The sequence below is a fragment of the Bactrocera neohumeralis genome, chromosome 2 (assembly GCF_024586455.1).
Source record: "Bactrocera neohumeralis isolate Rockhampton chromosome 2, APGP_CSIRO_Bneo_wtdbg2-racon-allhic-juicebox.fasta_v2, whole genome shotgun sequence".
NCBI lineage: Eukaryota > Metazoa > Arthropoda > Insecta > Diptera > Tephritidae > Bactrocera > Bactrocera neohumeralis.
The window spans coordinates 24444191-24460801 of record NC_065919.1 but is presented as its reverse complement, the minus strand read 5'-3'; the positions used below and the strand labels follow the sequence as shown (position 1 = coordinate 24460801).

Here is a 16611-nt window from a genome sequence, read left to right as displayed (position 1 = left end):
GAGTTATCGATCAAGTGGGCACTTACTGTTTCTAGGTTTCTAGATGTGATGAAGGGACTTGGTGGCAAAAGCTTTCGAACCAAGGAAGAGATGATCGTTGCAAAGGAGCGTATTTTTCGAGAATTTGGAGCGGATCTAATGCGCTTACAAAGTTGCCTGCATAAAAGGTGGAGAGATAATGGTTTCATTGTATCGATATAAGAAATGTGATGAATTGAAAAGTATTTTAGTCGCAGATAATACATTTTGTCAGCTCAGATATTGTAATAACAGATAATTAGGTATGACAGTAGAATTGGGAGGAAACAAACAAATCAATTACATTAAAGTTAACCAAAAGAACTCGTGCTTTTACTTGATTATCTTTAAATACTTTGCGCAATTTTGGAATTTTTCCAAATTCTTTGTCCAAAATACAAAAAAGAAATTAACAATGCAAACTTATGAATGTATGTATGTGTGCTCCTTCAATTCTATGGAATAAAAGCGCTTGCAATTATCGAGTATAATTACCGAATAATGAATTACGATTGCTTGACTAATTACATACGAGTAATGAATTACTTAACTGCATATTGACAACAACATGTGCTTGCAGACATACTTACCCACACATATGCAGGTGTATATATGTATGTACGTTTAACCAATGAGCATAAAAAATTTGATTGAAAGTTATCCTCTTATATTGAAACAAGTGTGTTTGTGTATATGTATGTATGTCTGTCCGTATATTTTACACGAGCATCGCGACGTTTGCGCATTTGAATGCAGTTCACTTGTGGACGTGACGATTGTCCGTTTGTTTTTGTTGGCGGCGCAAATTAATGTGCGACACTCCTTTCAACCAGGCGATTTGTATGTGTTTATGCATGCATGTGAGAACATTTGCATAAAAGTTTATAAGTTTACAAGTTCACAAGTCCAACAGCCCGTCGGCAGTTCATCAGCTCAGCAGTCAGTCCGTCAATCGTTTAGTTCACCGTCAGTCGCGCATTGATTTATGCTTCGCCAACGAAATAATTCCATCAAACAGCAGTTCCCTAAAAGAACTGTTTGACATACATACAAACAATTGTAATTAACATATTTGCGCACACAACTGCTTGTGTATGTATGTATGTATGTGTGATTGCTGGCATATCGGTTTGATATTGTTTGCTCGTGTGAATTACAGTAGCGTCTGCTGGCAATTATGTAAATACACACAATATGTATGTGTAAAAATAAAGGGTGATCCTTCGAGGTTCCCTACTTTTTTAAAGAAAAAACTCAGAAACTTTAAATTTAGTGGGGAATGTTTACTATCATTCACATCTCAGATGGCACATCCGTTGAGTGCAATTTCCAAGCCTCGTTCGCGCATTTCGACTGGTAACTGGCGAAGGACTTCGATTCAGTCCGGATTGTCCGCATAGACTTTAGACTTTACATAGGACAAAGAATAACGGTGTGATATCACACGATCTTGGTGACCAATCAACCGACCAAAACGTAAAATTATCTGATCACCGTAGTGTTCTCTGAATAAATGACTTGATTGATGCGATTTGTATGAAGTGACGCCATCTTGTTGAAGCCAAATGTCGCCGAGATCACGAGCTTCAATTTCAGACATCAAATAGTCTGCTATCAAAGCACGATAACGGTCGCCGTTGACGGTTACGTTTTCACCGACATAATTTTTCAAGAAATATGAACCATTGATTCAACCGACCTACAAACTACAACAAACCGTTTCTTCTTCTAGATGAAATGGCAGCTCTTGAATCTCTTCAGGTTGCTCGTCGCTCAAAATGCGGCAATTTTGCTTGTTTACATACCCATTGAGCCAGAATAGGCCACATCGATGAACAAAACTTGGCTCGAAAACGTCGGATCTTCTGGAACTTTACACGAGCCCATAGAACGAAGCGATGTCGCTTGATAAGGTCGAGCGGCTTTAGTTCTTTCACAAGCTGTATTTTGTACACTTTCAATTTAAGATATCGACGTAAAATGCACCAAGTCGTTCTATACGTCAGTCCGAGATGCTGTGAACGGCGCCGAATTGACTCTTTACGATCTTCGTGTACATTCTCAGCTACGGCTGCTATATTTTCTTCACTGCGTGCTGGACATGGTCTATTCGGTCGAATATAATCCAATAATAAATGGGTGATGGTGTTGCGAATAGTACGCTCAGTATACCGATTATATTGACCATAAGTTGATGGACGTTAGTTTTCGTAATAAAGTTGAACGAAACGTTGGTCAGGTGTAAGTCTTTCCATGATGAAATGCCAAACAATACTAAACAAAAACAACGTGACAGGTTGACACGACTCACGCGAGATCTGTCAAAAAATCAAAAAAGGCTATTGAAAAAATTATATCTACTTGGATCACCCGTTACATGCACCTAATTATATATACTATATATATTTATACTATATACATATGTATATATATACTATATATATAAGTATAACTTCATGTATTTACATATTCATATATACATACATCCCACACAATCACACCTACCTTGACACCTATACACATGTAAAATCATACCTGAAAGTAGCAAATGCTTGCTGCCGCATTGACTCATTTCGGGGAAGAACAAGCAACAAGCTCGGACACAACGTCGCGTCATTGTCCGTTGTCACACCACATCAGCGACGATTCTTTGCTGTGGCCGAATTGCTGGCAGAATTAAAATTCTCATTGAGTCACAAAACGAGCCAATTAATTTTGACTGTGCTGAATGCTGAGAAGCAATGCGAAAGTGTTGCTTGCGCCAAGTGTATCTATTCACACATATGTATGTACATATGTATGGATGTACGAATGTACATATGTATGCAATGTATGTACTATATGCTTGCATTAATGTCCAATTTATTTATGCGAACACTTGTAAGGTGATGTGAGTCTCAATTATTTCGTTTACATACATACACATATACATACTTAGTTATATGCCGTTACATTGTATTTTCTGGAAACTAAAGAACTCGATGGGTAGTTTGTATTTAAGAATTTGTTGAAAAATTACTCTTCAGAGCGGCATTTCCTATAGCATAAAAGGGAATAAAAATGTCATAATCTTTATTTTGGTCAGTGAGTTTAAATGTGACCAATATGTTCGGTGATTATAGCGAATCGAGGTCTTAGATCACTCCAAGACGAATTTTCGGTCCAAAATCAGTTGCTATTCGGGAAGCTATTGATGCTGTGCACAAACTAATATTTGCCAGACCTGTCGCGGCAGCTATAGGTTTCAGTGGGCTTAGAATACATTAAATATTGTATGAAGATTTGACTGTAAAAAATGGTTCACGTTGGATCCCAGACAACTTGTCAATCGCTAAAAAAGGCTCATGTCGACGCACGTCGATGGCATGGTGAAAGATGACGAAACGTGATTTACGAGTATAAATCCGAAAGTAAAGAGTATGGGTAAATGGATAAATGAGCCGAATCCAACAAAAGTTGTGCGAGTTTTAACCCTTCGACTGAAACAACTGCATTTTTTAACACTCAAAACATCAATTTGATGAGTCATCGACCAAATAATCCTGACTTAGCACCTAAATACTTTCAAACGTGAAAAACAAACTAAGAGGTGAAGGTTTTTCGGCATTTGATGAGGCGATTGATGCTATCAGAATGTATATTTTGGAGATGCATAGGTCAAACAGAGTGGAAAGAGTACTTTGACGGTTTAAAGCCATGTAAAAGTTTATACATCTATCCAATAGGCGGTGTTGGGTCGAAAGACTGTCAAAAAAACTGTTTCACTTTATATACATATGTACATATGTAATTCTTCACATTCTTCCAGTTGATAATACTGTTGCGATAAAATCGCTGAATTGGTCGAAAGAGACCGGCATAGTAGCAGCCGTAGCATCGGTCAAGAGCTGGGCATGAGTCACCAAAAATTCATTTCAATTTCAAGAGAAAAAAAGGATTCAATAAAAATACCGCAAGACTTTTTTGACAACCCATTATATGTAGTTCTTCACACTCTTCCAGTTCATAATACTGTCCGAAATTATGGTGCCGACGAAAGTGTTCAGTATATTTCGTTCTGCTTGCCGTGTGTTCGGTGTCATCCGTTCATCTACAATCATATTTTTTGCTCTCAACGAGTTTGCCGTTATTCCAAGGTATCGGTATTATTTCTACTTTTGTGTTGGTGATATTTGTTCCATTTTTCGTCAATGTCCTTGGTTTCGTTATCTCAAATGTTAATAAGTCGGTGGAGGTCCTTTCGCTTATTTCCAATACAGCCTCGTCTGAAACTGCACGGGGTGTCGGTGCTACGCTCAGAGCAGTTGTGCGTTAAACTTTTTGTAGGGCCTTACTGCGGTTATCCTTCTCCAATGCGTATGCCAGGTTCTGCTCAGTAACACAAGACATTCATCGGCCAAAGAACATCTGTTTGAAGGCGAGCTAAAGTGAGAACGCGAAACTTCCCCTTCACAGGGTTGTGCGCTGGGTTAGGGACCCGACACGTAAAAAACACGCACCCAATGAAAATACTCGGCTAAAATCGCGAAAGCGGTGTCTATGCCAGGAAAGAAGATGATGTGCCTTAATTGCCAATACTAAATTGATTTTTTATTCAGTTTTGTTTCTAATCAGGTGGTTTATCATTCTGCGCTTATCTTCAGTGTCTCGCACAGTGTTTATCGCAGCGACGTCGTCTGCGGAACGAACTAAGTAGGTTTGTATCGTCAGGCATATCGAGGCTTAATATTCTGTCGTAACTGACATTCCAAAAGTTTGGGCCGGGATTGATACCTGCGCAGCTGCGGACGTGACCTATAAGTGATGTGGTCCTTTAAAGATTTTATACAGAAAGATTATGTCTTTCAAGTCGCTTCCCATTAAGTCGTCCCTTTGCTTAGTAGTGGTTAATTGAACTGCAATGTAAATAATGTGTGGTGGACTCGACATGCCTAAGTCGTTAATTGACTTTTTGAATAATCGAAAATAATCCACGGTAATCCATGTCCATGTAGTGACCTTTGTTGGTAAAAAAACAATATTGGAGCATAGCAATGTTCCATATTTACTATTTTCAGAATCTTTTAATGGAGAATTAGTATTCGAAACATATCTGAGATATTATAAAAAAATGTAATAATTGATCTCCAAAATTTCATTCGAGTTTCGACGTCAGAGAGTCATTAAACCGGCAAGAATACATATATTGAGAATAACCCACGCCTCTAAAGATTATGCCACCTAATTTGTCAACTGTTTGACAGCTCATTGTTAATTGATTGCTAATTGCCAGCCGCAAAAAAATATTATTACTTGGTTGCCAGTGCCTTAGCCTCGCACCACTTACCGACTTATAAAATGATAAGCAGAAGATTACAAACTGCATTAGTCAGCATAAAGTGGATGAATAGTGTGCAAGTAATAGCGGGTATGCCGTTATGAGTGAAAGTGAGAAAGAGATAAAAAGGAGACGAAGCAGAACATAAAGAAGAGGCTGCGAAATGTAGGCTGACAGTCCGGCTCATCAAGTTGTAAGAGAATGTCTCATTATTAGCCGTCAGCAACAGTAAATCTCATTAATTTTAAGAATACGGAAATTTCAGCACGCAAGCGAGGAAAAAAATAATAACCCACTGTGAGAGAATAAGCCATTGTCCTTCATTTTGCATTGGCGTAAAAGTGATCGCATGTCAAGATTTTATGAATTATGCATGCTGGCGGAAGGGCATAAAGTAAGAACATATGTATGTGCTTACGTCTTTTTATGTAAAGGAATTTGGAACATGTTCATCGGCTATTTTAAGAATTCCCCATATTTTGATAATTGGAGGTTTTTTTTTAAATATTCCCAATTACTGTGCAGTTTTCGAAGGTTTGGAAAATCACAGTTGAAAAGGTTAAATGACAAAACTGGAAAGGAAAAGCTTTCGACTTACTTTACACACTCTTGCAAATTTATAAGAATTAAAGACGTCTTAAGTATTTCCTGTTGCGACGAAGGCGGAGAACAATCAAAGCAGCAAAAGTGCTTCGGTGTATATATGTATGTATGTACATATTTTGAAAAACATTAAAGTTACATATTTTCGATTATTAATATTTGTTTTTGTTCGCTAATCATGAATAATCTACCATGAATGAGATGTTACTTACATATCAATCATTCAAAGCTTTAACTAGTATATCGATAGTTTTACAGCTTAAAATTGAAAACTGGGCATACGATTTAAAACAAAACGAGTCTGGGAACGGAATTACTCCTCAATTCCTTTTAACGCTAATTTTTCAAATCGAATTATGGAGTCCTGAAAGAAGAAATATGGCGATAAAATATTTGTTGCCGCTGCCCAGCTGGTTGATGATCTCGTTAGAATATCAGTTGTTGTTACCTCCGTCCAAGAATTGCGATGTACGCGACAAGAGCGCAAATTTCCGAAATATGGTTATCTGTAGTACTAGACTCCATCATAAGAAAATTCATCAAGCTACCTGGCTGTCACCGCATCAAAAACTCACCAACCAGATCGATCATGTTGTGATAGACGGAAGCCACGTCTCCAGTGTTTTAGACTTGTATAAGCTCCGAGGTCCTTACATTGATTCGGACCACTATCTTGTTGGAGCGTCGAAAAGATGCAATCACAACAGACAGGCGATCGATTTTCTAGCCGACTTGCACACATTGCTTTTCGAAAAATGCAAAAGAACAACTAGTACAATGAGGAGTGCCGTGTCGCAGCGGAGAGATATGAGACTACCTAACTCGCAACGTTACAATCGACCACAACTCGTGCGGGATGGGATTTATACCGAGGGTTCATGAGGGAAGCGAGACGTATTTGCAGACAAAAAAAGAGAGAGACCGAAATGCTTGAGTATGAAGAGCTTGACAAGCTGGCCGACAGGGGACTCTTGTTGAACCGCCAGAGCTGATCTAGTAACCGATATCCAGAGCATACTAAAATTATGGTGGGAACAATGTTGAATGACAGTGGAAGCATAATACCAGAAGGTGTTGAACCTGATCCTCCAATCGGTGATCGATGGAGCAGACGTTCCATTGATAAGGAACATGCATCAGCTTCTTTGTAGAATATGGTCGGACGAAAGCATGCCCCACGATTGGAATTAAGGGAGACCACACAATCTGCGCCAACTGTCATGGGATAAACCCCATATCGCATATAAGGTTCTATCTAGTAAGATGAAAGATGTAGAAAATTAAAGCCCGCCGTCAATAAACTGATTGGACCTTATCAAAATGGCTTTAGGCATGGAAAATCAACAATTGACTAGATATTCACCATGCGCCAAATCTTGGATAAGACCTGTGAAAAGAGAATCGACACACACCACCTCTTCGTTGATTTCAAATGATCTCATCAGTCATTTGGTGGGTAGGTTGATTGGACAGGAAAGTCAAAGTTAAGCCATTATTATTCTCAATATCGGGAACAATGATACCCAACTATGTAACATTCCAAAACTCCACCCTGGCTGTACGATTTGTTATGTATTGAATATTAGGAGTCATGAAGACATCTTGTTTGAACCAACGAAAGCAAAACATTCGGAGAGGCAACTTTCCATCTCCCTCCGATGCCACTTTACCAGGTCTCCGAATGCGAGATCTTCGATGTAAATGGCTTTTGTTGACCTTTACCATATCACTCAATTAACTATGTTCTAAGCATAGGAGCTGGTTCCATTATCTACATGACCACAAAGTAATTTTTTCGACCTGTGTTGATGGTCGGCCAAGAATCCTTCTTTTTATATCCTTCCGTATATTGGACTGGGTACTCTGATTTACTGAGTTGCCCATAAAATTTTATTGACTACCTCGTTTTGCTATTCACAAGAACATATATACAAGTAGACTTGCTGGTTAAAGCAGAAGCTTCTTTGGCGCGAAACAGAAGCAGTTAGTCTCACAGTCTTGGCTTGAAAATCTAATTTGGTCATTTAGCTTTAAGCTAACTTCTTTTTAGGAAGAAGAAGTTTGCTGCTGTGATTGCTGAACTCAATGTCAAAATGTGTAATAACGGGTGACCGAAGTAAAAGTACTTTTTTCAATAGCCTTTTTTGAAAGATCACGCAAGAGTTATGTATGTCAGGCTGTCTTGTTATTCACTTTCATCATGGAAAGACTTACGCCTGAACAACGTTTTCAAATCGTTCAACTTTATTTGGAATATTCACGTTTTGTATAGAATGTATGTATTTCGCGGCCATCGTTCAATTTATGGTCAACATAGTCGGCTTACTGAGCATACTATACAATACAAAATACAGCTTGTGCATGAACTGAAGCCACTCTCTTCTTAGGCGACATCGCTTCGCTCTATGGCAAGAATATCCGACGTTTTCGAGAAAAACTTTGTTCAGCGATGAGACCCATTTTTTGCTCAATGGGTATGTAAACAAACATAATTGACACATTTGGGTCGAAGAGCGACCTGAAGAGATTCATGAGCTGCTATTTTATCCAGAAAAAAACAAGGGTTTGGTATGGTTTGTGGTCCGCTGGAATTGTCGGTCCATATTTCTTCAAAAATGATGTCAATGGTGACTGCTATCGAGTCATCATAACCGACTATTTGTGCCTGTAATTGAAGCTCGAGATCTCGGCGACATTTGGCTTCAACAAGACACCGCCACTTTCCACAAATCGCATCAATCAATGAATTTATTGAGAGAATTCTTTGGGGAGCAGACGATTTCACGTTTTGGGCCAGTCGATTGGCCACCAAGATCACACCATTAGACTTTTTCCTATGGGGATATGTAAAGACTAAAGTTTAGGCGGACAATCCCGCTTCGATTAAGGCCTTGGAGCAAAACATCCCGTGTATCATTCGGCAGTTACCAGCCGTAATGCTCGAACGAGTCATCGAAAATTTTACTCAACGGATGAACCATCTAGCCACGGCCAACATTTGAAAGAGATAATCTTCAAAAAATAAATGCCAAAGAGTATTCTTTCGAATGATAGTAAACATTCCCCATTAAATTTAAAGTTTCTGTGTTTTTTCTGTAAGAAAGTAGGAAACCGCAAAAACGATCACCCTATCCTGTATTATGAAAGAATACAGAGCATGTAATATTTAGACTTAAAATCCAGATACCTCGGCTAAGGTCAAAGCTAAGTTATCCTTTCAAGGTCTCGAAGAACATAAAAACGTTACAAATTTTATTCAGAAAACAATAAAAGTTATAAAATTTTATTTCGGCACTTGCATTTTCAATGATGTGGTTTATTATGTCTCGACGGTTTTTTTTTTCTATTTTTTGTTTTTGCATTGCTTGCCATTAAAAGCGGCACAATGTACACAATGTGAACGCGTTTAACCCCAAAAGAGTGTGATTATTGCGCAGGCGGCTCGGAGATTTTGAGAAATCTTAAACGCTTGCCGATAACATCTGTGGGACGTGAGATGATGTGACAACAACAATAAATAATAATAATTACAATGCAATGACATGAATAACAAGAGCAACAACGATAATAACAACATAAACCGCAACAGCAACAATAACCTTAAGTTGTTGAAATGTTTGTAAATACACAGGCACGCACACACATACACACATGCGAAATAAATAGATAAACAATACGACTGCCAGCCGCACGAAATCACTACGAAAGAAAAACGAGTTAAGAAAGCGAAAAAACAACAACAGCACAGCGGTATGGTAGAATCGTGCGACGCTGTTAGCCGCTGTTAATTAGCAGTTTACGTTAGCAGCAGCAGAGGATAACGCTGTAAACGGCAGCGTAGACCTGCTGCCAACAGCAACAGCAACCAAAACAACAACAACAACACCAGAGCAAACGAGCTGCGTACGATCCTAATCCGTTCGGGCGAGGTTGCTCATCCGCACCGATGCCGGCGTCGTCGTTCGGCTCACAAATAGCAACGCGCTGCGTCGGCGCTGTTGTTGCTAATTTGCGCAGCGCGTTGGAGCGCGTCGCTTGCTGCTGCGCGCGCATGTTGAACGTTGGCGCGCAGTCGCTGCTGCAGCCACTTTTTCGCTTTTTATTACGCGCTCAGGTGTTGCTGGCTGTCGGCCCGGCCGCTGCTGCAGGTGTTGTGGTCGTTGCCGACTTTAGCCAAGTTGAGTCTGTTTTTGGCTGCGCTGCGGTAAGGTTCTGAAAATCTCCTGGCGTTTCAACTAAGCAAATTGCCAACGACAAAGTAAATACTAGTGAAATACAAAGTGATCGCATGAAGTGTGGGCCGAACTTAAAGTGCAACATTTGACTTGCGTAATAAGGAAAATTTGCTGAAATTCGTTTGTGTGCGCGTAAACGGCACGGCCACGAAGTGCGACGCCTGCGCACAGGCGTTTGAAGTTTTCGCAAATTATTTTTCTTTATTTTTCGCAAATGCATTTTCCATAATTTATGTAATTTTTATTCCAAATGTGTTCGCGAAGGTCTTAAATTGTTTTTCTCCGTATGCGCTGCATTTCATACAGACAACTTTGTATGTCCATGTGTGTGTGTGTGTGCGCATGTATGTATAAGTGACTTTTCGTGCGTTGCAATAGAGTTTTCGAATCCGTTGCAGTTCGCGATTTTCTCACCGTTTTCGCTTTCGGTTTAGCGTTTCTAAAGCCTACGTGTGTGTGCGTGCGCGCGCTAGTTTTCGTTCGGTTGTTGTGTGCGCTGGTATACTATGTTGTGGTTTTTTCTTTCAACAATAATTTAAAGTCTAAATTTTACGTTTTTCTACTTTGTTATTGACTCTAGCAATTTGTAACATTTTCATTCCATTATTTGTTGTTGTTGTCTAGTGCTTACTTTATACACGCATATGTATGTATGTATACGTACGTGTAATATTTTATGAATTTTTTGTGCTTTTCAATTACGAGTTTATTATTATTATTGGCATTTTTTACTACTTCACGCAGCTACAGCTACTCAAAGTGGAATAGAAATTTTTGCAACGAAACTCAGTCGGTTGTACAGAAATTCAAGCAAAATTGTTTTCCAGGTGAGTAACATTCATTGATACAGCTAGAAAGCCAAAAGACGAATAAATAAAATATTATAAAAAATAAAAAAATGAAATCAAGTTAAATAAAATAAAAATTAGAAAAAAAATAATATTAAAAGTAATTAAAATAAAAATAAATTAAATGCAGTTAAATGAATTAATATAATAAAAAAAATCATAGTAAAATATTAATTATTAATAAATTCAAATAAAATAATTAAAAAATGAAAAAAAAACTAGTAAAATAAAATATATTGAGAATAAAATAAAATAAAATAAAAAGAATATTATAAGGTAAAACAAAATAAAGTTGAATAAAATGAAATAAAATAAATAAAAATATCAAAATTAAATAATAATAATAATTAATAACAAATAAAGTAAAGTAAAATAAAAACAAGAAAAAACGTTAACTTCGGCTGTACTGAAGCTAATATACCCTTCATAGGTGCATTTCTTTTAGTAACTATGTGTTCAGTTTGTATGGCAGCTATATGCTATAGTAATCCGATCTGAACAATTCGGAGATTATATTATTACCTTAAGCGGTAATCCATGTCAAATTTCGTGAAGATACCACGTCAAATGCGAAAGTTTTCCATACAAGCCCTTGATTCCGATCGTTCGGTTTGTATGACAGCTATATGCTATATTGAGCCGATCTGAACAATTTCTTCCGATATTGCATTATTTCTATAAACAATAACTCATACCAAATTTCGTGAAGATATATCGTCAAATGAGGAAGTTTCCCATGCAAGCATTTGATTCCGATCATTCAGTTTGTATGGCAGCTATATGCTATAGTTAACCGATCTGAACAATTTCTTCGAAGATTACATTGTTGCCTTAGAAAATAATCTATACACCAAATTTCGTGAATATATCTTGTCAAAAGCAAAAGTTTTCCATACAAGAAGTTGATTCCGATCGTTCAGTTTATATGGCAGCTATATGTTATCGTGGTCCGATACCGGCAGTTCCGACAAATGAGCAGCTTCTTGAAGAGAAAATGATGTTTGCAAAATTTCGAAACGATATCTTAAAAACTGAGACTAGTTCGTATATTTACAGACGGACAGAAGGACATGGCTAAATCGATCGATCAGCTCAACATATTGATCATTTATAGGGTCTCCGACGCTTAATTCTAGGTGTTAGAAACTTCGTGGCAAACTTAATATACACTGTTCAGGGTATAAATATAAATTATTAATATTATACTCAAATAAAAAATTTATATTCAGTAATATAAAAAAATAAAAATTAAAAATAAAAAATAAATATTAATAAATTGAAATATAATTAAATATAAGTGTATGCAGTCAAATGAAATAAAATAAAAAATAAAAGTAAAACAATAAATATTCTTAAATTCAAATACAACAAAATAAATAACGGAAACCATCTATTAGAAAAAGAAAAGTATAAGACCATTATGGGTTTCCAAAAAAATAAATAAAATAATAAAAAAAAATATGTATGTGGTATATTTTTTATTTTATTTTTTCATGAAAACTTTTCGAACACATATTTTTAAATAAAAATCAACTTGTGAATTTCAAAAGATTCGAATTTTTTTTTTGCTATATATTGAATGTACAAATTTTTGCAAATATTATTCAAAAATATTAAAAAAGTAAAACCAACTTATAATAATTCTACAACTTTGCTTCCGCCGTTTTGTTTTGTAAATGTAAGGCTTTATTGTATAAAATCTTTCTGGCAGCATGCGTATTCCGTGACGAAAGAACTGCTCATCTTTCGAGTCGATCCAAGTATCAATCCAATTTTTGACTTCTTCATAACAACTAAAGTTAGCTCGTTAGCTGGACCGTGTGCCATCGATCGGAACAAGTGGTAGTCAGATGGAGCAACGTCTGAAGAATACGGCGCGTTTCCAAATATTTTTTGACCACCTTTGCGACGTGAGGCCGAGCATTGTCATGCTGGATAATGACTTTATCGTGTCTTTCCTCGTACTGTGGCCGTTTTTTTTTAGTGCTCGGCTCGAACGCATCAATTGCGTTCGGTATCGATCTCCTGTGATGGTTTCACTTGGCTTTAGCAGCTCATAATATATCACCGCCAGCTGGTCCCACCAAATGCAGAGCATGACCTTGGCGCCGTGAATGTTCGGTTTTGCCGTCGACGTGGAGGCATGTCCAGGCTTTCCCCATGACTTTCTTCGCTTAGAATTATCGTAGTGGACCAATTTTTCGCCGCCAGTTACAATGCGATGTAAAAATCCCTTTCGGTTGTGCCTTTGAAGCAGCTGTTCACATGCAAGGAAGCGCCGTTCGACATCTTTTGGTTTCAAGTCGTAAGGAACCCAGTTTCATTGTTTCTGAATCATCCCCATGACTTTGAGGCGTGTGTCACTTGCAACGATTCGGCCAATTCCTCTTGGGTTTGAAATGCATCTTGGTCTGGTACTGCTTCCAATTCAGCATCTTCGAAAATCTTCTCCCTTCCACCACCATGCCGGTCTTCGACTTCATAATCACCATTCTTAAAACGTTGAAACCATTCGCGACATGTTCTTTCACTTAGGACTGCCTCAACGTACGTATCCGAAAGCATTCGATGAGCCTCAGCCGCACTTTTCTTGGAATTAAAAAAGAAAAGCAAAACTTCCCGCAAATGTCGACAATTCGGCTCAAAAAGTGACATTTTCAGCTGAGAATAAGTTAGGGATGCAAACAGATCTCTATAAATGTTTTGTTGGGTTAGTGTTGACACAAATGTCCAAGATCGATATAAAACGATTTAATCGATTTAATCGACCAGTATTGACCCTAGAGACATCTATTGGAAAACGGCGGAAGCAAAGTTGTAGATCATAGTTTCAGAAATATGAGCTTATTTGTAAGAGTTTTTTAACATAATGTTTTTTGAATTTGAGATATTTTTAGGTAGAAAAATCTTGAACACTCCCAGACAGTTTACAATATCCAATGTATCATAATTTGGGATTAACATTAGCAGTCCAATTCAACCCTAACTTCACTTTACTGAAATTTTGTCAGACTTTTTGTCCTATGAGATTTTTCTTCTACAATAAGCTAAGTAACTAATAATTATTTAAAAGCTTGAGCGATCGAGTCTTCCACTTCTCCATTCTTTTTGAATTGTTCTCTTTTTGCATCGAACTCTTACTCTTACAATGATTTTCAACCTTTATGGCCTTTACTAAGTATTCGTATAATTATTGAAAGTGAAAGCTATTACAACTATATGTTCTTCGAACAATGTTATCAAATCATAATTTTTAGAACTATTGCAATTAAATTTAAGAACATCAGAGAAGCCATCCTAACTTGAATTATTTAGTATTACTCACAGAAATTAGCAGTGACAGTCGCGAACGGATTTTTCGGCAGTATTGCTTTTTGTGGAACTCCTGCTTTTATTTTCCTAAGAATAGAATATTTGTCTCCTTGTTTAACGCGAAAGTAGCGATCTGAAATACGATTTTATGATATCATAATGCTGTTTCGGTAAAATCAGTTTCAATTTCGAAAGCAGTCCTTTGTGACAAACTTTGTCGAACGCTTTTGCAACATCCAAAAACACGGCAGAACAGAATTTTTTTTCCTCAAAGGCTTTTTCAATAATGTGTGTGATCCTGTGGATTTGATTAATCGTAGAATGATTGGCTCGAAACCCAAGCTGATGCGCTGGAATTATGGTTTTCCGTTCAATGATTTTATTGATATGTTTTATGAGAAAAAGTTTTGATGTTATCGGTAGAAGTGTTATGGGCCTGTATGAAGATACGTCATATCCTGGTTTTCCTGGCTTTGCAATCATGATAATTTCAGCAATTTTTCAATAAGTTGGCACGTATTTAAGATGAAAAGCCGCGTTTATAATGTTGGTAATTTTTACTATACTTATTTGAAGAAACTTTCAGTTTTAAACCTCTTAATTTTCCGATTAAGATCTTTAAAGACTTTATTTAAAATAGATTTATCAGCTGGGCAACGAGTTTGATGCCACTTACGTCGTAGCTGTCTCTTCAATTTAATTATTTCTCTTATATCATTAGGATATCGAGAGTTTACAGGAATTTTCTTTAATTCCGGTGTACTTTTCCAAGCTGCGTGTTGCATACAAAGTGTAAAATTTCAGATTCTAACTGGCCTGTATTTAATATAGAGTCATATTTACTTTCGTAACATTCCATGATCGTTCTAAAGTATTCCCAATCTGTACGTTTATTATACAAGGCCGCTGTTTCGTCTTTAAAGATGACGGTTTCACTATAGCTTAAATAGATTGGGGAATGATCCGAGTTAAGGTCATAACCCTAATTGATCGACAAATAGTTCCGGGATATTTTGCTGACAATGAAAAAATCTATCAGGTCTGTAATCTTTTGATTATCTGATGGCCAATATGGTGGCAAGTTCGTCGAGAATGCGTAACTTCCGGTTGACTGCAGTGCTTTATAGAGTTCTCTCCCCTATGTAGTCATAAGCCTTGAACCCCAGTGCATGTTCTTTGCGTTGAAATCTCCACCCATTATGAATCTATACCTGTGTCTGTTTATTAAGTGTTGGTACTATTCAAATTGAATTTGATGCCTTGGAGTACTGTACACAGAGGTAAGTGAGAGTGGACTTTTAACTCCGTAAATAGTCACTGTTGTAGCTTGAAACTTATCAGTTGAAAGTATCGTATTTTTAATTTAACGTCTCAGGTGATTCATCCGTTAAGTCTAATTTTCAATGACTCATTCGATCTATTCGATTAGTATCTGGCGAATGACATCCGTGATGTTTTGCTCCAAGGCCTGAATCGAAGCGGGATTGTCAGTATAGACATTAGACTTTACATATCCTTATAGGAAAAATCGAACAGTGTGATATCACACGATCTTGGTGGCAATCGACCGGTCCAAAACGTGAAATTATCTGCTCACCGAAGTGTTCTATCAATAAATCCATTGATTGATGCGATGTGTGGGCAGTGGCGCCGTCTTGTTGAAACCAAATCTTGCCGAGATCATAAGCATGAATTTCATGTATCAAATAGTCGCTTATCAAGGCGCGATAATGGTCGCCATTAAAGATTACGTTGTCACCGCCACCACCGACCCACAAAACACACCAAACCGTTATTTTTCCTGGATGAAACTACAGCTTTTAAATCTCAACAGGTTGCTCTTCGTCCCAAATGCGACAATTTCGCTTGTTTACATAAACATCGAGCTAGAAATGGGCCTCATCGCTGAACAAAATTTGGTTAGAAAATATCGGATCTTCTTGGAATTTTTCAAGACCCCAGATATAGCGAAGCGATGTCGCTTAGGATGGTCGAGCGGCTCAGTTCTTACACAAGTTGTATTTTGTATGCTTTCAATTATAGATCGCGACGTAAAATGTGTCAAGTCGTTCTATACCGAGCTGCTACGAAAAGCGCTACGGCTGCTATATTTTCTTCACTGCGCCAATAATGAATGCTGAGTCTCAAGATGGGTGATGGTGTTGCGAATAATACGCTCAGTGGGCCGATTACGTTGACCATAAGTTGAGCGAAGCGCGCGAAACATATTCTCTACAGAACGTGAATTTTCGTAATAAAATTGGCGTTAATTTTCTTC

The 16611-nt window shown here is 37.5% G+C and overlaps 1 protein-coding gene across 2 annotated transcripts in view; it reads left to right on the top strand.

The window, feature by feature from the left end:
* Positions 1-10083: 10083 nt before the first annotated feature.
* Positions 10084-16611, top strand: part of LOC126751094 (fatty acyl-CoA reductase wat) — a 144092-nt gene continuing 137564 nt past the window's right edge. Inside the window, exons 1-2 of one of the 2 annotated variants that reach the window (XM_050461047.1) lie at positions 10084-10142; positions 10918-11000. The gene's annotated coding sequence lies outside the window, so the exon portion shown is untranslated. Of the gene's footprint in view, positions 10197-10917; positions 11001-16611 lie in introns of both variants that reach the window. The other variant, XM_050461046.1, reaches the window with a different exon arrangement.